The sequence below is a fragment of the Pseudophryne corroboree genome, chromosome 8 (assembly GCF_028390025.1).
Source record: "Pseudophryne corroboree isolate aPseCor3 chromosome 8, aPseCor3.hap2, whole genome shotgun sequence".
In the NCBI taxonomy this organism is placed as follows: Eukaryota; Metazoa; Chordata; class Amphibia; order Anura; family Myobatrachidae; genus Pseudophryne; species Pseudophryne corroboree.
Window position 1 is genome coordinate 293,237,447 of NC_086451.1, and position 24,982 is coordinate 293,262,428.

The following is a 24,982-nucleotide window of genomic DNA, read 5'->3' on the forward strand; positions in this document are numbered from 1 at the left end:
CAGAAAAAGCAGGAAACGTCCCAGATGACATTCCACCGCAGAATAAATCCTGCTCTCGCACCAAGAGATGTATTTCTTACAAAGACGATGGTAATGCTTAGACGTTACCTCCTTCCCCGGCTCGGATCATAGTCGGGATTGATCTTCCTGTTGAGCTGAGAGGCCATCATATCTACTCCCGGAATGAAGACCGCTCACAACCCCACAGCGTTTCTTTCTGCCCAGAGGAGAATTGTTGACACCTCTGACATTGCTGCTCTGCTCTTCAGTCCGCTCCGTTGGTTTATGTACGTCACTGCCGTTACATTGTCCGACTGGACCTGAATGGCCCGATCTTGAAGAAGATGTGATGCCTGCAGAAGGGCGTTGTATATGGCCCTGAGCTCCATAATGTTGATTGGAAGGACAAGTTCCTGTCTTGACCATCTTCCTTGAAACTGCACCCCCTGAGTGACTGCTCCCCAACCTCTGATGCGTGCATCTGTGGTTAACCGAATCCAGTTCTGAATTCCGAACCTCCGACCCTCGACGAGGTGAGAAGACTGTAGTCACCATAGAAAGGTGGTGCATGTGAAGATGCGATCCAGTCCAATTGTCCAACAGATCTGTCTGGAAGGGTCTTGCGTGAAAACTTCCGTATTAAAGAGCTTCGTAAGAGGCCACCATGTTTCCCAGAAGGCGAATGCACAGATGCACAGACACAAGGCTGGCTTCAGGACGTCCCGAACAATCGACTAGATCACCAATGCCTTTTCCAACTAAAGGAACAATTTCCGCGACTCCCTGTCCAGTACCATTCTCAGGAATGAGAGCCTCCTTGTTGGCTGTAGGTGAGATTTCGGAAGGTTCAGAATCCACCCGTGATCCTGGAGGAGTTCGGTTGAGAGACCAATACTGTCCAACAACCTTTCCCTGGACGGCGCTTTTGTCAGGAGATCATCCAGGTATAGAATTATGTTCACTCCCTGTTTGCGGAGTAGAAACATCATCTCTACCATCACCTTGGTGAACACCGTCTGCGCCTTGGAGAGACCAAAGGGCAGGGTCTGGAACTGGTAGAACAGTCCTGCAGTGCAAACTGTAGATAAGCCTGAGGTTTTGGAACTCCAGTCTGTAGCCCTTGGAAATAAGAACTATGACCCAGGAATTCTGTCACGAACTTGACCAGATCTGACTGAAGAATTGTAGTCGGGCTCCCACCTGAGAGCCTTCCAGGCATTGCGGTCCACCGTCAGAAGCCCAGTAGCTCCTGACTGCCCCTGTCTCCTTTTCACCCACCCCTTCCGTCGATATTACCTATACAACATTCATGAACTTAACTTAAGAGCTCTTAGTTATTCAGTCACACTGTCCTTTATTACATTTCAAGATGCTGACATACCTTGGATTCAAACCTATTGCCTGTGGTATTGAAGTCAGACAATCTATTCATTGAGCTATATGCCCTTGCAAAGAAAGATAGATGATTCTAAGCTAGGGAATTCTAACTGATTGAAGCTTACAGTACCTTGTACTTTGTGAAAAAATGATATAGCGTTCATAGTTTTTATGCAGGATCAAATAGCTTAATGAGTAGGGTGTTTGATTAGAATTTGATTTTGAATCCTGGGTATGGCAGTATATTGAAATGTGTTAATAAAGGGTATTGTAACTGAGTAACAATGAGCTCTCAAGTTAAATACATGAATGTGGTATAAAGAGGATTTGTGTCCAGATCCATATATATATATATACATATATATATATATATATATATATATATATAAAACACTCACTTCTCCAGCGATGCAGAAAAAGTAGACAAGCCAGCACTCACGTGTAGAAGAAAGAAAAGCAGGATTTCTTCCTTAACCAAATGGCATGGTGAAGTACAGCAAACACAGCCCGACAGCTGTTTCAACCTTCTGGTCTTCCTCAGGGGCTAACCGCACTGTTGTCAGAACACGAAATATAAGCCTCAAATGGCTCCACAATCAAGTGTGGCGAGTGGTCTCAGCAGCCTGACTAGTAAATGGCATGCTGATAGTGAGGGGAATTGCAAGGACGCTGTATATCAAAACAGAAGTGAATGAAATGAAGTGATGTGTTTAAAAAAGTAAAAGGAATAGTTCTAAAGCTCAGCAGAACAGGGTTCCCTGAAAGTGCTGGCTAGAAAGTGCAGGGTGCAAAAAGCAGGAAGGAATGACAGGTCTAATACAAATAATAGCAGGTGACACAAGGACAACCCTCAAAACAACCTACTGCAAAGCAATGCCCACTTGTTACGGCAATCAATATAAATAAGAATATATGTGCAAAAAGAATCCAAACTGCCCTATTGGGGAGAAAACCCACAGAATGCACAATGCCCACTGACTTGTGGTATTAAGTGAGTGATGTACAGCACCCAGTATTCCCAGATCGTCACCGATACTGGTACTGACTGGGCCCAACACTGCTTAGTTTCCAAGATCAGCCGGAATTAGACGTTTGCCAGTGTGGTATGGCTGTAAATATAACTAGACCAACATATGTTGTCTACTGGGGAATCCCATATAGGCACCTGGAATCTGATACTGCTAATACAACACCAAAGATGGACAATTGCACATAGTGAGCAAGAGAGGGTCTGCATGGTGGATGTTGAAAGCGAGGGTGAAAGGAAAGGTGTCACTGCTAGTGAAGTGGGGACCTGTCAAGATCGAGTCTCTAGATATATAAAGACACATGGCGGTGTCTGACAGCACATAGCATGCAAATAACATCAATGACAGTACACACGACCGTGTCTAAGAAAATTAAACCAAACAGCGGAATGCAGAGTCCAACAAAAAGTCACTATAATATGTCACAGGAAACAACCTAAACGAAAATCTTCATTGAGGCCAATCGAAGTAAGGCAATTAAGTCTGTGTATCCATTGTAGTTCTCGTTGTAGCAAAATTCTGTCCCGATCACCCCCACGTTGTAGGGGCGGTATGTGATCAATGATACAACATTTGAGCTGGTTAACAGTATGATGTGCATCCTTGAAGTGTCTTGCGACCGGTAAGTTAGTAAAGTCTTTTGAGGTGTCTGTGGCAATTAAGCACTTCTTGATAGATGAGCGGTGTTGGCTGAGCCGTTCTTTCATCATTCTACTAGTCTTGCCGACATACAGACGGTTGCATGGGCATCTCAAAATTTAAACAATAAAAAAAATCTGCTGTTACAGTCCAGCCTATATTTGATGGAATATTCCCTCCCATCAGTGGGATTTTTTAAGCGATTGCCTATTATCAGAAAAGAGCAATTCGAACATCCTGTACACTTAAATACTCCCGGTTTGGTGGTAAGCCAATTGGACATCTGTCTAGGCTTCCGCTGTGAAAAGTCTGTCTTGACCAAAAGGTCCTTGAGATTCGGTCCTCGTCTATAAGCAAATCTTGGTATTAGAGATAAGTCTTTTTTCAATGTCGGATCACTGGAGATCAAATGCCAATGTTCCCTGATGCGGTTACGTATAAAGGCTGATGCCGTGGTGAACATACTGGAAAAATTGAGCCTATCCCGATCTTTATTGGTAGGATCATTTTTCACATGTAGAAGTTCAGTTTTTTACATGTAGAAGTTCAGTTCTGTTAAGTTTCTCAGCATTATTGATTTCATTCTTGGAGTATCCTCTGTCCAAGAATCTCTGGCACATAGATTCCAAAGCTCCTGGTAATTCCTTTAGATTAGAGGTGATGCGTATCACCCTCAGCAGTTGAGAGAAAGGCAAGCCCTTTTTCAAAGGCGCTGGATGAAAACTGGAGTGCAATAAAAGAATGTTACGGTCAGAGTCCTTGCTGTAGATTGAAGTTATCAATGTATTATTCTCCTTTTTGATGGTCACATCCAAAAAATTAATTTGTGTTTTACTGAAGGTCAAACTGAATCTGATGGTTCCAGGGAGGGCATTGAGTTCATTGATGAATTCCAAAAGATGTTCTTCACTGCCTTGCCAAATAAAAAATAAATCATCGATGTATCGTACATAAAATGCTACAAAGTGACAAAAACGTGAATTACCAATGATGTGCACCTGCTCATATGCTGCCATAAAAATGTTGGCATAAGAGGGCGCCATGTTGGAACCCATGGCGGTCCCTTGTTTCTGCAAGTAGAAACAATTTTCAAAAAGAAAATAATTTTTGTTGAGGATGACGTCAATGAGTAATATAAGAAAGGAGACTGGCGGTCCAAAATATGCATCGCTGTTGTTGAGAAGATCTCTGCATGATTCAATACCCTGTATATGGGGGATGTTGGTGTAGAGACTGGAAACGTCCAAAGTGACAAGCAAGGTATCCTCTGTCACACTCTGCACTTCTTCTAATTTCCTCAAAAAGTCAGAGGTGTCCTCTATATAGCTGGATGTTCTCCTAACCAGTGGTTGTAGATAAAAGTCGACCAATTGGGAAAGGGGCTGACACAGGGACCCTCTGGCCGAGATAATAGGTCGTCCAGGAGGCTGAGTTAGTGATTTGTGTATTTTTGGAAGTGTATACAAAAATGGAATTTTGGGATGTGTGGTGGTCAAAAATTCAGCTGTGCTTTGATTGATATAGCCATTGTTGAGTCCCATTTGTATAAAAGAGTCAATCTCTGTTTTGTACACTCCTGTTGGATCGTAAGTGAGTTTCTGATAACACATGGTATCAGAGAGCTGGCTGTTGGCCTCCCATATGTAGTAGTCGCAATCAAGAAGTACGATTCCTCCACCTTTGTCCGCAGCTCTGATGATTAACTGGGTGTCGTTGCGCAATGAGTCAATGGCTTTTCTCTAACGTCCTAAGTGGATGCTGGGGACTCCGTAAGGACCATGGGGAATAGCGGCTCCGCAGGAGACTGGGCACATCTAAAGAAAGCTTTAGGACTAACTGGTGTGCACTGGCTCCTCCCCCTATGACCCTCCTCCAAGCCTCAGTTAGATTTCTGTGCCCGACGAGAAGGGTGCACACTAGGGGCTCTCCTGAGCTTCTTAGTGAAAGTTTTAGTTTAGGTTTGTTATTTTCAGTGAGACCTGCTGGCAACAGGCTCACTGCATCGAGGGACTAAGGGGAGAAGAAGCGAACTCACCTGCGTGCAGAGTGGATTGGGCTTCTTGGCTACTGGACATTAGCTCCAGAGGGACGATCACAGGTTCAGCCTGGATGGGTCCCGGAGCCGCGCCGCCGGCCCCCTTACAGAGCCAGAAGAGCGAAGAGGTCCGGAAAAATCGGCGGCAGAAGACGTTCCTGTCTTCAATAAGGTAGCGCACAGCACTGCAGCTGTGCGCCATTGCTCTCAGCACACTTCATACTCCGGTCACTGAGGGTGCAGGGCGCTGGGGGGGGCGCCCTGAGACGCAATAAAACACGATAAAAATACCTTACATGGCAAAAAATGCATCACATATAGCTCCTGGGCTATATGGATGCATTTAACCCCTGCCAGAATATACAGAAAAACGGGTGATAAGGCCGCCAAAAAGGGGGCGGAGCCTATCTCCTCAGCACACTGGCGCCATTTTCCCTCACAGCTCAGTTGGAGGGAAGCTCCCTGGCTCTTCCCTGCACTACAGAAAGGGTTAAAAAAAGAGAGGGGGGCACTAATTAGGCGCAGTATTAAAACATACAGCAGCTATAAGGGGAAAAACACTTATATAAGGTTATCCCTGTATATATATATAGCGCTCTGGTGTGTGCTGGCATACTCTCCCTCTGTCTCCCCAAAGGGCTAGTGGGGTCCTGTCCTCTATCAGAGCATTCCCTGTGTGTGTGCTGTGTGTCGGTACGTTTGTGTCGACATGTATGAGGAGAAAAATGATGTGGAGACGGAGCAGAGTGTCTGTAACAGTGATGTCACCACCTAGGGGGTCGACACCTGAGTGGATGTACTGTTGAAAATTACGTGACAGTGTCAGCTCTGTATAAAAAAACAGTGGTTGACATGAGACAGCCGGCTACTCAGCTTGTGCCTGTCCAGACGTCTCATAGGCCGTCAGAGGCTCTAAAGCGCCCGTTACCTCAGATGGCAGATACAGACGCCGACACGGATACTGACTCCTGTGTCGACGGTGAAGAGACAACCGTGATTTCCAGTAGGGCCACACGTTACATGATTGAGACAATGGAAAATGTTTTATACATTTCTGATAATACGAGTACCACCAAAAAGGGGTATTATGTTCGGTGAGGGAAAAACTACCTGTAGTTTTCCTGAATCTGAAAAATAAAATGAGGTGTGTGATGATACGTGGGTTTCCCCCCGATAACAATTGATAATTTCTTAAAAAGTATTGGCTGTATACCCTTTCCCGCCAGAGGTTAGGGTGCGTTGGGAAACACCCCCTAGGGGGGATAAGGCGCTCACACGCTTGTAAGAACAAGGGCTCTACCTTCTCATGAGATGGCCGCCCTTAAGGATCCTGCTGATAGAAAGCAGGAGGGTATCCAAAAATGTATTCACACACATACTGGTGTTATACTGCGACCAGCAATCGCCTCAGCCTGGAGGTGCAGTGCTGGGTTGGCATGGTCGGATTCCCTGACTGGAAATATTGATATCCTAGATAAGGATAGTATATTATTGCCTATAGAGCATTTAAAAGATGCATTTCTATATATGCATGATGCACAGCGGAATATTTGCCGACTGGCATCAAGTATAAGTGCGTTGTCCAATTCTACCAGTAAAATGGTCAGGTGATGCGGATTCCAAATGGCATTTGGAAGTATTGCCTTTAAAAAGGGGACATTTGGGGTCGGTCTTTTAGACCTGGTGGCCACGGCAACAACTGGGAAATCCACGTTTGTACCCCAGGTCGCCTCTCAAAATAAGACGCCGTATTATCAGGCGCAGTCCTTTGTTGGCAAGCGGACAAAAGGTTCCTCTTTTCTGCTCGTGACAGAGGGAGAGGAAAAAGGCTGAAGAGATTACCCAGTTCCCAGGAACAGAAATCCTTTCCCGCCTCTGCAAAAGCCCTCAGTATGACGCTAGGGCCTTACAAACTCAGGCACGGTGGGGGCCCGTTCTCAATGAATTTCAGTGCGCAGTGGGCTCACTCGCAAGTAGACCCCTGGATCCTTCAGGTAATATCTCAAGGGTACATATTGAAATTCGAGACGTCTCCCCCTCGCCGTTTCCAAAAGTCGGCTTTACCGACGTCTCCCTCTGACAGGGAGGCAGTTTTGGAAGCCATTCACCCAGCAGGTGATAATCAAGGTACCCCTCCTGCAACAGGGAACGGGGTATTATTCCACACTATTGTGGTACCGAAGCCAGACGGCCCGGTGAAACCGATTCTAAATCTAAAATCTAAAATCTTTGAACACTTACATACAGAGGTTCAAATTCAAGATTGAGTCACTCAGAGCAGTGATTGCGAACCTGGAAGAAGGGGACTACATGATGTCTTGGGACATCAAGGATGCTTACCTTCATGTCAAAGTTTACCCTTCTCACCAAGGGTACCTCAGGTTATGGTACAGAACTGTCACTATCAGTTCAGACGCTGCCGTAGGGATGGTCCACGGCACCCCGGGTCTTTACCAAGGTAATGGCCGAAATGATATCCCTTCGAAGGAAGGGAATTTTAGTTATCCCTTACTTGGACGATTCCCTGATAAGGGTAAGATCCAGGGAACAGTTGGAAGTCGGTGTAGCACTATCTCAGGTAGTGTTGCGGCAGCACGATTGGATTCTCAATATTCCAAAATTGCAGCTGGTTCCGACGACTTGTCTTCTGTTTCCTAGGGATGTTCCTGGACACAGTCCAGAAAAAAAAAAAAAAAAAAAAGGTGTTTCTCCCGGAAGAGAAAACCAGGGAGTTATCCGAGCTAGTCAGGAACCTCCTAAAACCGAACCAAGTCTCAGTGCATCAATGCACAAGGGTTCTGGGTAAAAATGGTGGCTTCCTACGAAGCAATCCCATTCGTTAGATTCCACGCAAGAACTTTCCAGTGGAACCTACTGGACAAATGGTCCGGGTCGCATTTTCAGATGCATCAGCGGATAACCCTGTCACCAAGGACAAGGGTATCCATCATGTGGTGGTTGCAGAGTGCTCATCTTCTAGAGGGCCGCAGATTCGGCATTCAAGACTGGGTCCTGGTGACCACGGATGCCAGCCTGCGAGGCTGGGGAGCAGTCACACAGGGAAGGAATATCCAGGGCTTAGGGTCAAGCCTGGATACATCACTTCACATAAATATCCTGAAGCTAAGGGCCATTTACAATGCTCTAAGCTTAGCAAGACCTCTGCTTCAAGGTCAGCCGGTGTTGATCCAGTCGGACAACATCATGGCAGTCACCCACGTAAACAGACAGGGTGGCACAAGAAGCAGGAGGGCAATGGCAGAAGCTGCAGGGATTCTTCGCTGGGCGGAAAATCATGTGATAGCACTGTCAACAGTATTCATTCCGGGAGTGGACAACTGGGAAGCAGACTTCCTCAGCACGACCTCCACCCGGGAGAGTGGGGACTTCACCCAGAAGTCGTCCACATGATTAAAAAACTCGACAGGTATTGCGCCAGGTCAAGAGACCCTCAGGCAATAGTTGTAGACGCTCCGGTAACACCGTGGGTGTACCAGTCAGTGTATGTGTTCCCTCCTCTGCCTCTCATACCCAAGGTACTGAGATTGATAAGATGGAGAGGAGAAAGCACTATATTCGTGGCTCCGGATTGGCCAAGAAGGACTTGGTAACCGGAACTTCAAGAGATGCTCACGGAGGATCCGTGACCTCTACCTCTATGAAGGGACCTGCTCCAGCAAGGACCCTGTCTGTTCCAAGACTTACCGCGGCTGCGTTTGACGGCATGGCGGTTGAACGCCGGATCCTGAAGGAAAAAAGGCTTTCCGGATGAAGTCATCCCTATCCTGATCAAAGCCAGGAAGGATGTAACCGCAAAAACATTATCACCGCAATTGGCGAAAATATGTTGCGTGGTGCGAGGCCAGTAAGGCCCAACGGAGGAAATTCAACTGGGTCGATTCCTACATTTCCTGCAAACAGGAGTATCTATGGGCCTGAAATTGGGGTCCATTAAGGTTCAAATTTGCGGCCCTGTCAATTTTCTTCCAAAAAGAACTAGCTTCAGTCCCTGAAGTTCAGACGTTTGTAAAAGGGGTACTGCATATACAGCCTCCTTTTGTGCCTCCAGTGGCACTTTGGGATCTCAATGTAGTTTTGGGTTCCAAAAGTCACATTGGTTTGAACCACTTAAATCTGTGGAGTTACAATATCTCACATGGAAAGTGGTCATGCTGTTGGCCCTGGCCTGGGCCAGGCGCGTGTCAGAATTGGCGGCTTTATCCTGAAAAAGCCCTTATCTGATTTTCCATTCGGACAGGGCGGAATTGAGGACTCGTCCTCAGTTTCTCCCCAAGGTGGTTTCAGCGTCTCACCTGAACCAACCTATTGGTGGTGCCTGCGGCTACTAGGGACTTGGAGGCCTCCAAGTTGCTAGACGTTGTCAGTGCCCTGAAAATATATGTTTCCAGGACGGCTGGAGTCAGGAAATCTGACTCGCTGTTTATCCTGTGTGCACCCAACAAGCTGGGTGCTCCTGCTTCTAAGCAGACTATTGCTCGTTGGATTTGTAGTACAATTCAGCTTGCACATTCTGTGGCAGGCCTGCCACAACCAAAAATCTGTAAATGCCCACTCCACAAGGAAGGTGGGCTCATCTTGGGCGGCTGCCCGAGGGGTCTCGGCTTTACAACTTTGCCGAGCAGCTACTTGGTCAGGAGCAAATACGTTTGTAAAATTCTACAAAATTAATATCCTGGCTGAGGAGGACCTGGAGTTCTCTCATTTGGTGCTGCAGAGTCATCCGCACTCTCCCGCCCGTTTGGGAGCTTTGGTATAATCCCCATGGTCCTTACGGAGTCCCCAGCATCCACTTAGGACGTTAGAGAAAATAAGAATTTACTTACCGATAATTCTATTTCTCATAGTCCGTAGTGGATGCTGGGCGCCCATCCCAAGTGCGGATTGTCTGCAATACTTGTACATAGTTATTGTTACAAAAATCGGGTTATTATTGTTGTGAGCCATCTTTCAGAGGCTCCTCTGTTATCATACTGTTAACTGGGTTCAGATCACAGGTTATACGGTGTGATTGGTGTGGCTGGTATGAGTCTTACCCGGGATTCAAAATCCTTCCTTATTGTGTACGCTCGTCCGGGCACAGTATCCTAACTGAGGCTTGGAGGAGGGTCATAGGGGGAGGAGCCAGTGCACACCAGTTAGTCCTAAAGCTTTCTTTAGATGTGCCCAGTCTCCTGCGGAGCCGCTATTCCCCATGGTCCTTACGGAGTCCCCAGCATCCACTACGGACTATGAGAAATAGAATTATCGGTAAGTAAATTCTTATTTTCTCTCTCCCAATGTGATGTTGTGATGGTTAATTCTTTGGTTGGCGATGTATGAAATGGTATCCCTTTTGAGAACCCTCATAAAAGTGTGTAAAGAAGGGTTTTGTGATGGTGGGTCAAATAGGCTTGGCTTTTTTGGTAAACTTGACTGGTTGGTTGAGGATGTTGATCCTGAATCGAGGTTAGTTCCTGCAAAAAAATCTTTAAGCCGAAGTTGCCTGCCAAATTTGTAAAGATCCACATGCCATTTAAATTCATCCTGTGTTACTGTGGGAACAAAGGATAGGCCTTTGTTCAGAATGGACAGTTCGTCAGGTGTTAGGGAATGCTGGGACAGATTGAAGACTACCATCTCTAATTGTGTTTTTGTTGTCTTTTCCTTTCTTTTTCTCCCACCTCAACGGGTGGGTACAGCGGCTTTTTTGGCGGTCTTCTATTCCTGGAGGATCTCGGTAAGGATGTAAAGTTTTGGCCAGAGGTAGATGGAGCGTCTGAGTCACTTGCCGAAGTTTGGGACTGGCTGTCAATGTCTGTAAAGGGTTGTATAGGTCTTCTGCCACGTTGGAACTGTGGTTTATGTCTTCGGGGTTCACTGCGCGAATACCAAGGATATACCCTGTTATCCTTGTAGTCCAATTTGACCTGTTTGTACTTGTTCTTTTTGAACTTCAGCAAATCACCTTTAAATTGATCTATGTCCTTGTTCAACTTGGACAGAAGCTCACTGTCTGGGGTTTGGATTGACTTAAATACGTCTGATGCTTCTAATTCGGAGATGTCCTTCCTGATATCATTCAAATCAATGCCTGCCTGTTCAATCACCAGCAGCACTAAGTCAAATGAACACTTATTCAGTATGTTGCACCATCTGGCGCAGAAATCATTGCTATGTCTTCCCAGTGTGGGTTGGTTACGCAACCTGAACCCCCTGGGAATAAATTGCTCTTTATAATATTGCGATAAGGTAAGTCCATGGAGTTGAAGTTCAACTTCCCGTTTCTTTAATCTTAGGAGATCACTGATAAACTCCTCCGGACTGTCAGTGTGAAAGGCCAGTGAGTCAGTGTCATCAAAGAGAATGCGTTCTGCATCAGCATCATTAAACTGTAGCACAGATGTAATTTCCTTACTGGTAGACATTGAAAAAAAGAAAAACTGTAATGATAGATATTTGTTTGCTCAGACTGGCACAGGCGTGCTTGATCACACACCACAAGGCTGTATATGTGCAAAAAAGATACTGGTAACAAGAAAATAAGAAAAAAATACTGAAAAGTCAATTATTAACCGAGGAGAGAACATGTAAACTACACGGGCAGGTGCACATCAAAAAATTGAGTAACGATAGGAAATCATGACAGCACTGAAAGCCTATGTATATAAAGCAAAAAATGGTGGTGCAAGGCAGCAATAAATATAAAACACTTACTTCTCCAGCGATGCAGAAAAAGTAGACAAGCCAGCACTCACGTGTAGATGAAAGAAAAGCAGGATTTATTCCTTAACCAAACAACATGGTGAAGTACAGCAAATACAGCAAACAAAGCCCGACAGCTGTTTCAACCTTCTGGTCTTCCTCAGGGGCTAACCGCACTGTTGTCAGAACACGAAATATAAGCCTCAAATGGCTCCACAATCAACCCAGCAGCATCAGGGCATGGGCTGAGACAAGTCCGGGCATGTCTAGTGCATCCCCTGCTGTCTCCTCCCACTCCATGACACTGGTAACTAAGCTAAACAAACCCGGTATCATGCATAGCAACGGCTCCGGAGCGCGGCAAAACGTGCGGCGAGTGGTCTCAGCAGCCTGACTAGTAAATGGCATGCTGATAGTGAGGGGAATTGCAAGGACGTTGTATATCAAAACAGAAGTGAATGAAATGAAGTGATGTGTTTAAAAAAGTAAAAGGAATATATATATATATATATATATATATATATATAGGGGCATAATAGCAATGGGCTTTCTCTGGGATCAGTCTAGTTATACCCATTCCCCACGAGGCATGCGCCTGAAGTCGCAATTGAAAAAATGGAAGGGGGAGTTTCAATTCTTTTCTGGCACAGGGCACCAAAAAGTCTAGTTATGGCTCTGGTTACACCTACTACTGAGTTTGAAAGAGATAATAGGGCTTTCACTTCCTTCTGCTTTTCATATTCATTATAAGAGAATTTGTTGAAAGAGTGCTTCTGCAAAACAGTTACAGAGAAGTTTACAGGTTTAAATATTTTTTACCAGTCAGCAGAATTTTTTTTTCTCTTTATTTCTTACTATAAATGAGGGGTATTAATTAAAAAGTTAATTCTAAAGTGAGAACAGTCGCTTGCACTCAGCTTCTCTTCCTTTTCATTTGTCCCCAAAGTAGGGAAATCATGCACTTGTGTTGCATTAAAAAATGTATATAAACACGTTTAAGCGTGCACTAGATATTGGATTTACATGTGGCAAGCCATAGTTGATATGCATTTATGAAAATGCCCAGACACAAGCACTACACAGCTTTTCCCATTTGATTCAATAGTCTATTCATTTCAGCGGGATATTAGCATGTACACTACATACAGAAAACCCATTGAAACGAATGGGCTATTGAAATGAAAGGGAGAAGCTTTCTTAATTTACAAATAAAATCACGTAGCATAGTCCTCTGCCACCAGCCCATGTGATAGATATCCTGGCTCTTAAAAATGCAAGTCAGAGGTAGCATTTAAACAATGTGCTTCCTATATTCACAAAGACTAGAGAAGCATTGGGCCGCTTACTGGCAACATGGTAGGTCCTCTGGAGTGGCATTTTTGTCTCTGTAGACCTCCTCGATAAGATAGCAAGTGCTTCATAAAACCTCATTCCATTGTACTAAAAAAAAGTAATAAAATGGGAATTAAACAAAGACACAATAAATGTTTATTTGAAATAAAAACTCCAAAACGTCTTCATCCATTTATTAATTTTTATATTGCCATCTGGCAGATCACATACCAACAATTTCTTGCTGGCAAAACTGTGCATTTTATTGTTCGCATCACAAATAACAAATAGCACAGCAGACTTAGGATAACACCTGTTGACCCTGGATCTAGCTAGACACAGTTCAGCTGCCTAGTCATCACCAACCAGCTGGCATTGTTTGCCCGGCCAAAAAGAACAGGCACTGTTTTGTCCTCAACCCAATCACTACAAACTACTCCATTTAGATCAATGAGATTTTTATAGATATCTGCTAAGGTAGCATTTCCAAGTTGGTTTTAGACAAAGTCTATCAATTGAAATAGGTAAGATGATCTTGACCAATCTGAATCCTCGTTGGGAGGCGTGACACCGTCGCCCGAGGAAACACCAACAAATGATGGCAGGAACCAGTTCTGCATTGGAACTTGCACAGCTTGCCATTGTTTTTTTCTCATCCATTTAGCTGGCAGAGGTTTATTCTCCGGAACAGCACTCCTTCAAGTTTTGTAGCAGAATATGACACTCCCTTTTACACAAGCTTGTCCTTCAAGGCTGGACCTTCAGTCAGTGATTCAGTTGCTGAGGTGTCTGACTGGACTCACTCCTGGAGGATCTATTTAAATAGTGGAAAGCCTCTGCCAAGTATCAACTGCCATCATTACCGTGATTGTTCATTTACGGTAACAGGCAAAAGAGTACTGTCATATTCCTCAGAAGTCCCGTGAACTTTACTTTATCCAATTTGTAAGTCAGAACTTTTGTTAATAAAGAGCGGGAAACCAGGGGCAGTTCACTACCTGAATCTACCAGAACCAGCACCAGATGATGATTCAAAGACACGTGGAATAAACAGGACTTTCTGGCAACTGGACTCACAGTACAGCAGCTCAGATAGTTCGGATGTTTGACATGCGCCAGTGAACATTGCATAGGTTTAACTAACTACGCATTGTGCCCGCAAATGTCAAGGCTCCCAGCACTCCCATCATATTGGACTCACATCAGTTTTGGATGCTTTTTTGGCAAACATACTTTCATCACCAATTTGAATATACCAAGTTTTGACCGAGGCACAAGCTTTGGAGTGGGCAACATACACTGTAGCTTCAAGGTACTGTATCTCTCTACTACAGCGGCCACTTCTTCATACGTCTGAGGATCCGCGTGTAGTGCCCACCTGAGGAGCCCTCATCCATCGAGATACAGTGATCAATATTCAGAAATTCGATTATTCTGACCACCGTATTCTTTCCTGGATGTCAGAAATGTTCAAGTATTCCACAAAGTTCAGCATGCTATCACAAATTGGAATATTTTTGGACATTCTCCAGCCACGATAACATTGGGACTTGTCTGGACTGGTGACTCGCCAAGTTAGCAGTTTTTAGCTGCTGATAGTTACCACTCTGGTCCCCATCCAAGTTTATATGAGTATGCTGAGCTTTACCCTAAAGTGAGAGAACTAGATGTTCAGCCCAAATCTTAGGTGACCATTTGGGTCGGGTGGTGACACATATAAACGCTACCAGATATGCTTCCACATCATTATCAGGAGTTAATGTCTGCAGCATGGGTGTAACTGGAGCCTCCCTGTGTCATCTTCCCTGAGCAATCTCCTCACAGAGAAGATGGGTAGTCTCCTCTTGTGCTGCTACCACCTTCACCAAGGCTCATTGCATCTTCAATTTGCACAGAAGGTTGGGCTGGGAAGTGGAATTTTTCTTCCCTTAACATTCACATCAGCAAATCTTAAAACTTCTTTGTACAGGGATTTTCCTTGACCATACCCTATTCACAACAACTTAGTGAAATACCAGGTGTGCCACTACAATAGCCAGCAGCTTAATGAATCAGTAGGTATGGCACTACAATAACTGGCAGTTTTTCAAACCGACAGCTACTCCACAGTTCACAGGATTACTGCTTTTTCTACAACTCAGCTATTTGCCCCCTTCTACAACTGACAGCTTTTAGTACAGTTTATAAATTGATAGTGGTATTCAACACATTTCACTCACCACCATTGCGTCTGGTTGTTTGGGTGGATAGCAGGATCTCTCTGTCCTGTGAGATCCCACTTCTAACACCACTGTGATATTGCCAACAAGCAGATGATATACCAAACACTTCATACTAGAAAAAAAAACGGTGATTTTTATTGTTCACGTCACAAATAGCACAGCAGACATTGATCAGGATGATACCAGGTGACCCTGGTTCTAGCTAGAAACAGTTCTATTGCCTGATCACTGCCAAATAGCTGGCATTGGTCTTCTACACCACAGTAACAGCAAGTGTTGTCTTATACCCAAGTACTACAAACCAATCACAGAAACTAAGAGAAAACCAAAGGGAATGTAACCCTGAGTGCAGTCTGTTCCTGTAGACTCCTTGGTTTTTTTTCCTTTCCTTTTGTAGAAGAGGTGTGGCAAATAAGCCTCTTAGTCACAAATGTGTGTGTGTGTGTATATATATATATATATATATATATATATTGTAAACATATATATATATATATATATATATATATATATATATTTCTTGTATTTCTGACAAGGTATTTTTCTGCTTGATATGTTCCATATGGGTAATCCAAAGGGAAATGTTCTTCCTGTAATCCAGAGGTAAATTTTCCATATTTGTAATGAATGGGAAAAATGCAGCCCTGTGCTGGTTAAGTGTCTTGCTTTGGGGGGAATTCAATTGTGGGCAAATGGATTCGCCCGGCCAAAATTAGGCACTTCACAGCGGCGGCATCGAGCACTTTTAAGCGAAGAGGGATGTGAGTTGGCCGGGTGAAGGTTGCGAGTCGGGCTGCCGTTGCCGGTATTTAAACACTGTGGCAATGGCAGTTCACACACAATTGAATTCCCCTCTTAAACCCTTAGTGGTTATTGAACTTTTGTTATTGAACTTTTGTGGTGATATAATTTGATTATACTGAAATAAAACAAGTAATTTCTAAAACATGCAGTGTACATTGGCACACAAGACATAGTTACTGTATGAACACAGATGGGTATTGGCACATAAAAAGTGGGTTTTATTTTAAATACATTTGCATACTTCACATATAAAAAATGCCAGTCAGGATCAGCATTTAAATGGCAATGGGTTACCAGACCTAAGCCTGTGCCTTGTAGTCTGATTCGTTGGTCCCTCTCCTAGAAATTTGTATTCCAGTGAAATTGTCCTTCAGATGTGAATAATGTAAATAACATTGCATACATGTTAAAATGTATAGTAACAGAAATTTTACATACAGTGCATCCAGAAAGAATTCACAGCGCTCCACTTTCTCGACATTTTGTTATGTTACAGACTTATTCCAAAATGGAATAAATGAATTTTTTCCCCTCAAAATTCAACACACAGTACCCCGTAATGAGCACAAACCAAGCATGAAGTCAAAGGTATTGTCTGTAGACCTCCGAGACAGGATTGTCTCAAGGCACAAATCTGGGGAAGGGCACAGAAAAATATCTGCTGCTTTGAAGGTCACAATGAGCACAGTGGCCTCCATCATCCGTAAATGGAATGAGTTCGGAACCACCAGGACTCTTCCTAGAGCTGGCCGGCCATCTAAACTGAGCGACCGGGGGAGAAGGGCCCTAGTCAGGGAGGTGACCAAAAACCCGATGTTCACTCTGTCAGAGCTACAGCATTCCTCTTTGGAGAGAGGAGAACCTTCCAGAATGACAACCATCTCTGCAGCAATCCACCAATCAGGCCTGTATGGTAGACTGGCCAGACGGAAGCCACTCCTTAGTAAAAAAAAAAAAACACATGGCAGCCCACCTAGAGTTTGCCAAAATGCACCTAAAGGACTCTCAGACCATGAGAAACAAAATTCTCTGGTCTGATGAGACAAAGATTGAACTCTTTGGCGTGAATGCCAGGCGTCATGTTTGGAGGAAACCAGGCACCGCTCATCACCAGACCAATACCATCCCCACAGTGAAGCATGGTGGTGGCAGCATCATGTTTTTCAGCGGCAGGAACTTGGAGACTAGTCAGGAGAGAGGGAAAAATGAATGCAGCAATGTACAGAGACATCCTGGATGAAAATCTGCTCCAGAGCGCTCTTGACCTCAGACTGGGGCGACGGTTCATCTTTCAGCAAAACAATGACCCTAAACACACATCCAAGATATCACAGGAGTGGCTTCAGAACAACTTTGTGAATGTCCTTGAGTGTCCCAGCCAGAGCCCAGACTTGAATCCGATTGAACATCTCTGGAGAGATCTGAAAATGTCTGTGCACCGACGCTTCCCATCCAACCTGATGGAGCTTGAGAGGTGTTGCAAAGAGGAATGGAAACTGCCCAAAGATAGGTGTGCCAAGCTTGTGGCATCATATTCAAAAAGACTTGAGGCTGTAATTGCTGCCAAAGGTGCATCAACAAAGTATTGAGTAAAGGCTGTGAATACTTATGTACATGTAATTTCTTAGTTTTTGTATTTTTTGTAAATTTGCAAAAATCTCAAAAAAAACCTTTTTCACGTTGTCATTATGGGGTATTGTGTGTAGAATTTTGAGGGGAAAAAATGAATTTATTCCATTTTGGAATAAGGCTGTAACGTAGCAAAATGTGGAAAAAGTGAAGTGCTGTGAATACTTTCTGGATGCACTGTATACAATTAATGTTATAAGATGCCTTTTCATAATCTGTATTTTACAGTTTATGGTCCTCTAATAAATAAAACATCAGAAGGTGTATTACTACCACAGTGCTAATAAATGTTGTGGAGTACAATAAGCCAGAATGATCAATCTTTTTATGACAGTAGGGTTATGCCACTTTTCTTATCTTCCTCCTAAAATCAGCACATAGGGCCTCATTCCGAGTTGATCGTTCGTTATTTTTCATCGCATCGCAGTGAAATTTCGCTTAGTGCGCATGCGCAATAGTCGCACTGCGACTGCGCCAAGTAACTTTGCTATGAAGATAGGATTTTTACTCACGGCTTTTTCTTCGCTCCGGCGATTGTAGTGTGATTGACAGGAAATGGGTGTTACTGGGCGGAAACACGGCGTTTTAGGGGCGTGTGGATGAAAACGCTACCGTTTCCGGAAAAAACGCAGGAGTGGCCGGAGAAACGGGGGAGTGTCTGAGCGAACGCTGGGTGTGTTTCTGACGTCAATCCAGGAACGACAAGCACTGAACTGATCGCACAGGCAGAGTAAGTGTGGAGCTACTCTAAAACTGCTAAGTAGTTTGTGATCGCAATAATGCGAATACATCGGTCGCAATTTTAGGATGCTAAGATACACTCCCAGTAGGCGTAGGCTTAGCGTGTGTAACTCTGCTAAATTCGCCTTGCGACCGATCAACTCGGAATGAGGGCCATAGTTGCCTTTGTTGCTATAAAAACTACCTGCATTCAGTGCTGCATATAAAACCCATCTTAAAGATCACTGATGGCAAAAGCCATAGAGATAACTTGGCTCGTTTTTCACAGCCAGCATCCTATTTGTAACCTGCAACCTGCCAACATTTTTTACAGTGAATTAATCCAAAGATTTATGCACAGCAGGGAATATTTTGATACCGCAGTGTGCACCTGTGCAAAATTAATATATTTTGCAGTGCCTCCCCGTAGGTGAGCCTGTATTTGTCATAAAAATAGCATATTCCACTTTATAAGTGGGATGAAGATAACATGAAACCACTTTTTTCTAATGTAGAAGTATAAAAATAAGAAAACATGCTTTTTTTAATCATTCTTTCCAGTATTTCCGATGGACCATGATTATGTTTCACCTAAAGCAATAGACATCTCTCAGTCACACAATTTAATGTACATGTTCACAAACACTTGAAAGGAATACAGCTCACAATGGTACACTATATAATTTGAAGTGTTTAGCCATAAGACATTATTTAGCTGTTGCAGAATAAGTAGGTGATGTGGCTGAAGGCATTGCCCAGGGCTAGCTGGGCGATGGAATAGCATTGCCCAGGGTGCCATAGACTGAAGGGTGCGCGGTGCAGTCCTGTGCCCCCAGCTACTGCCTGAACTGTTGTCAGTAAGATCCCTCTTTTGCTGTTACAGCTGAAGGTCCTAATGTACTTCAGGAGTGATTTGGGAGGTGCAGAGGCCGGAAAGCAAGTAAGTGTGCGGTGGAAGGCAGTGTGATCTGGGGGTTGGGGGGGCTTGACTAGTCTAAAACCGGCCCTGTAGATAGGATGCAGTTCCTGCTTCACAAATGCTGCCATGGCTAGGTGGGAGGCCACGTCATCAATCCTCGGGACCGCCTACTTCACTGGGGATCTGTGAGGCTGGTCTACTATCTCAGGAGTTCGGGAGAACTCGGGTACAGTATGTGTAACCATCATCAGAAAGCATGCAGTCTGTTCCTGCCAATTTAAATGTTTTGCTAAATAAATTATCTAATGTTACACCACAGTTTAAGTCTGGCCAAACCTCTGCCAATCTCTCTCAATTAGCAAGCAGTAGGAAAAATGCATACTTAGAAGGAATATGAGTAAAACGCGATAGTTATTAAGCTGTGAAACTGGGGTATTTGGAGATAGATAAACTACCAGGGAGATAAAGTACCAGACAATCTCCTCCTAACGGCCATGTTACAGGCTGTGTTTGAAACATGACAGAAGCTGGTTGGTTGGTACTTTATCTCTCCACTTTACCACTCCCCAAGGCATAGTAAATAGACCCCACTGTCTTGTCTTACTTAAGTGTTGTGGGTAACTTGTTGTTTTTTCATTCTAGCCAGAATACTTTTTAGGCTAATTTATTGTCCATTTATACAGGCATGGCTGACACGTCTGTTCAGCATCATAATGAAGCAGCAACTACCTTTCTGCTCAGTAAAGTTTAAACTATCTTTGACGTTTACCAGATCATGTACTTACCAATTGCCAGCAACGTGGAGAATATGGAACATAGGAATGATCAATAGCAACAGGATCCAAGTGTTTGTTTTATAAAGCATAAATCATGTTTATTTGTTTTCTCATAAGCACTGTAGGCTTTTTCTAACATGCACCGTTCTGTATGGGAATCTGGCATATGCTGCAGCAAGGTTATAGAACACCAGCAGAAGAGTACTGTACTTCTGAGTAACAATCCAATGTCTCCTGACACAACTCTTATCTGCTTATTGTACTCCCAGTGTTTATCACAATTTAATGTATCTTGATGGGCCACTCAGAGATTTTGGCAGATTAAGGTCTACTTTTCAACCTTCATGATTAAATTACATTATGCCTTGAAATCGACAAATCTTAAGTGGCATACGGTATACTGCTGTATAAGTTGCCAGCATGAAAGACTGCATACCCACTAGTTCTATTGTTAGGAGTTTAAAATGTGTTTTTAACTTAAGTTAAGAGCATATGCGCTGTTGTTAAAGTGAGAAACATTTTACTTAGGGGCATGTTTATTAAGCTTATTTTGCAGGAAATTTCCCAATAACTGACATTTTCAGGGTATATCCACAAAATATTAGCATCCCCAGGAAATATGACGGAGGTCCACAAGGTCCGATTGTAATAGCAGCCCCCATATGTTTCTGTAAGAGCTGTTACGTTGTGAGGTTACAAAGTCATTCTGTTGCGTGGCCCCAGTAGCTAACGCTACCGCCTGTAGCGTTAGGCTACAGATCGCACATTTTACTGAGAGTCCCGCAGCAGAAAGATTAAATACACTTGTGAACGCATCTATAATAAATGCATATCAACCACATATACTGTACAGTATAGACATGCTGTTTAATTTACATTATGCATTCATTTTTACATAGTATCATTTCATCAAGCATGGAACAGGATTTTTAAGATGTTTTTGACTGTGGTCATATTACAGCAGCACAGAGTATTTTCTGGAAATTAGTGTGTTGATCTTGTGCGATGTGATGACATGTGGTTGGTAGGACTGCATATGATAGGGGCAGTACATACCTTTAATCTCTTCTGAGCCATTCCAGCACTTCAAAAACCTTGGGCATCTCCCCTGGCCCTTTTCCCTTACTAAATACTAATTTCACTGCTACGCAAGGGCATAGTTATCATAGGTGCAGGGAGTGCAGCTGCTATGGGGCCCAGAGCTGAGAGGGGCCCACCTTCTCTGTCACGGTTACATGCATTATATACAAGGGCATAGCAAGCATAGGTGCAGGGAGTGCAGCTGCTATGGGGCCCAGAGCTGAGAGGGGCCCACCTTCTCTGTCACGGTTACATGTATTATATACAAGGGCATAGTTAGCATAGGTGTAGGGAGTGCAGCTGCTATGGGGCCCAGAGCTGAGAGGGGCCCACCTTCTCTGTCACGGTTACATGTATTATATACAAGGGCATAGTTATCATAGGTGCAGGGAGTGCAGCTGCTATGGGGCCCAGAGCTGAGAGGGGCCCACCTTCTCTGTCACGGTTACATGTATTATATACAAGGGCATAGCTAGCATAGGTGTAGGGAGTGCAGCTGCTATGGGGCCCAGAGCTGAGAGGGGCCCACCTTCTCTGTCACGGTTACATGTATTATATACAAGGGCATAGCTAGCATAGGTGCAGGGAGAGCAGCTGCTATGGGGCCCAGAGCTGAGAGGGGCCCACCTTCTCTGTCACGGTTACATGTATTATATACAAGGGCATAGTTATCATAGGTGCAGGGAGTGCAGCTCCTATGGGGCCCAGAGCTGAGAGGGGCCCACCTTCTCTGTCACGGTTACATGTATTATATACAAGGGCATAGCTAGCATAGGTGCAGGGAGAGCAGCTGCTATGGGGCCCAGAGCTAAGAGGGGCCCACCTTCTCTGTCACGGTTACATGTATTATATACAAGGGCATAGCTAGCATAGGTGTAGGGAGTGCAGCTGCTATGGGGCCCAGAGCTGAGAGGTGCCCACCTTCTCTGTCACGATTACATGTATTATATAGAAGGGCATAGGTATCATAGGTGCAGGGAGAGCAGCTGCTATGGGGCCCAGAGCTGAGAGGGGCTGCCTTCCCTGCAGGGGTGTCTTAAGAGAGGAGGCGACCCGTGTGCAGACTCCAGGTGGGCCCCCTCCTTTCAACGGCATTATAGGCTCCGGTATTAAGCCGAATTCTACTGTGCAGACAAAATTTGTACTGGAATGCTCTGCGGCTATTTTGGAAGTGATTTTTTGCTGCTGCAGCTCCCGACGCCGGACTCTGGAGATGTAAGTATTAAAATACGGGTGCAATTTGTGCGGTGTGGACCCCCCTGGACCCAGGAGCCCCTGTGCACCGCACATATTGCACTCATGATAGAAACGCCCATGCTTCCCTGTCACAGTTACATGCGTTATATTACAGGTTGAGTATACCATATCCAAATATTCCGAAATACAGAATTTTTTGAGTAGGGCTGAGATAGTGAAACCTTTGTTTTCTGATGGCTCATTGTACACAAACTTTGTTTAATACACAAAGTTATTAAACATATTGTACTAAATGACCTTCAGGCTGTGTGTATAAGGTGTATATGAAACATAAATGAATTGTGTGAATATAGACACACTTTGTTTAATGCACAAAGTTATTACAAATATTGGCTAAAATTACCTTCAGGCTTTGTGTATAAGGTATATATGAAACATGAATGCATTCTGTGCTTAGACTTGGGTCCCATCGCCATGATATCTCATTATGATATGCAATTATTCCAAAATACAGAAAAATCCCATATACAAAATACTTCTGGTCCCAAGCATTTTGGATATGGGATACTCCACCTGTATATACATCTTTCACCATTGGATGGTACATAAGGGCCCTTACAAAGTTTTGCCTTGGGGTCTAAAATTATTTAGTTATGCCCCTGGACCTGCTCATTGCAATGTGGTGTGAAATAAACTCAAGGGCATTATAATGTAGCACAATATGAATTGGGGACACTGTCATGATGTGAATTGTGGGTACTGTGTGTCATAATGTGAACTAGGGCACTACAATGGTTCAGAAAATAAACTATTGCACTATTATGGGGCATAAAATAAAAAACTGCTGTGGAGAGGTGTCTCCTCCAATATGGGGCCCCTCCAATATGTTGCTATGGGGCCCACAAAGTTCTGGCTACGCCCCTGCTGCTACGTACACCTTTAGAGCAATGGTGAAAGGCATTTACTACCCAACTTTCTAGCCCTTGAGACAAAGCTTGGGACATTATGAGAGAGCTGTCAAATTGTGACTGTCCCTCCTAAATGGGTACATGTAAAACATGATGTGGAATGTAGAAAAGCAGGAAGCTGCCAATTGTGAGCTTAATTGTGAAAGGATCAGGGAAGAGCCGTAGGAAGGGTGCCATAGAGCAGCATTCAGTAAGGATCGCTAAATTGCAAAAATGAAAATGGTTAGATTATCGGCTGACTGCCCATGCGCTGCGAACGCATCCACGTGCGTGAAGACCAAAGTGTGGACGCTCTGCAATTGCAGGCCTAGGGAAATGCAACCACAAAGTGATTTACAGGAAGTGACCGTTTGTGAGAGTGGAGTGGTCGGAGAAAATGCAGGTGTGTCATGACTGTTTTCGGGGGTATGCATCTGACATCAGCTGCGATGAAAAACATTGCACCCGGTGCGACTGCGATTGCATTATTTTGTGTAGGCATGGGTCATCCGCAACTATTGATGGTGCTCGAATTTGCGAATGCAGCAGAGGGCGTCTTTTTCCTTTCTGGGCGGCTCTTCACGTGATTTTTAGCAGTAGCAGTTTTGAGACAATCACTATTTCAGTTTGAATAGCGATCCTTACTGAATTAGGCGCTGGGACGCAGCGGACACTCACCCTGCCATGTGTAGAGCTGTCATGAGCATACAAGCAGCTCTGTACTTTCTCATGGCAGTGGCCCACCCCCTCATGTAAAATTCAACTGGACACTTTTGTAGATATAACTTGTGGCATTCTTTCTACAATGGAAATCAAATATTGTTCGGGAAGTTTTTCCCAACACTCTTGCAGAAGTTTCCATAAATATGTTGCACTTGTAGGTGCTTTGCTTTTGCCCTACTGTTTTGGGGTTTAAGTCTGGAGCTTATGCTGGCCAGTTCATGATTTGAAGCCTGACATCATCTTCTTGTCCTCCAAATGTACTGTAGTTCTGATATGATATGTTTGGGATCCCGGCGCTCTGGATCCCAGCAGGCACAATGCCCACTGCGGAATCCCGACACTGGCATCCTGAAAGCCAGGATCCCGAACATAAGTATCCTGGGGATGTTATGGTTAGGCTGCGGGGGGAGCGGAGGGTTAGGGGGAGGGAGAGGATTAGGGTTAGTTGCCTCCTGCGCCCATCTAGGGATTTCAAACAGTCAAGATGCCAATGTTGGTATTCCGCCCGCCGCGATCCCGACTGCCGGTATCTCGTGCCCAACCCTTTCTAACATAGCCTGGAGGTATGTTTTCATTCATTATCTTGCTGTAAGATGAACCATTCACTTACTAGGCATAGAATGGAGTATTTCAGAATGTAGTGGTAGCCCTTTTAATTCAAGGTGCCTATCATTCTATGCAAGTCACTGACTCAGGATTCGGCAAAAGACCATCACGCTTCCTCCTCCATGTTTGACAGGTGGTGTCATAGGGGTAATTAAGTAGCCATCACTTCCTCAATTTGTTTAAGTCCCAAATTTAAAAGGGCAATGCTTTTAATAGCGAAATATGAGTTGCTTACTCGAAGATGTA

General features: G+C 44.3%; 1 protein-coding gene and 1 pseudogene across 1 annotated transcript in view; one reads left to right on the plus strand and one right to left on the minus strand.

Annotated features, from left to right (window-relative positions):
• The window catches only part of PAK3 (p21 (RAC1) activated kinase 3), a 385,994-nt gene that overhangs the window by 138,746 nt on the left and 222,266 nt on the right, over nucleotides 1–24,982 (plus strand). The window lies entirely within an intron of this gene.
• On the minus strand, nucleotides 2,375–2,494 carry LOC134953329 (5S ribosomal RNA; annotated as a pseudogene).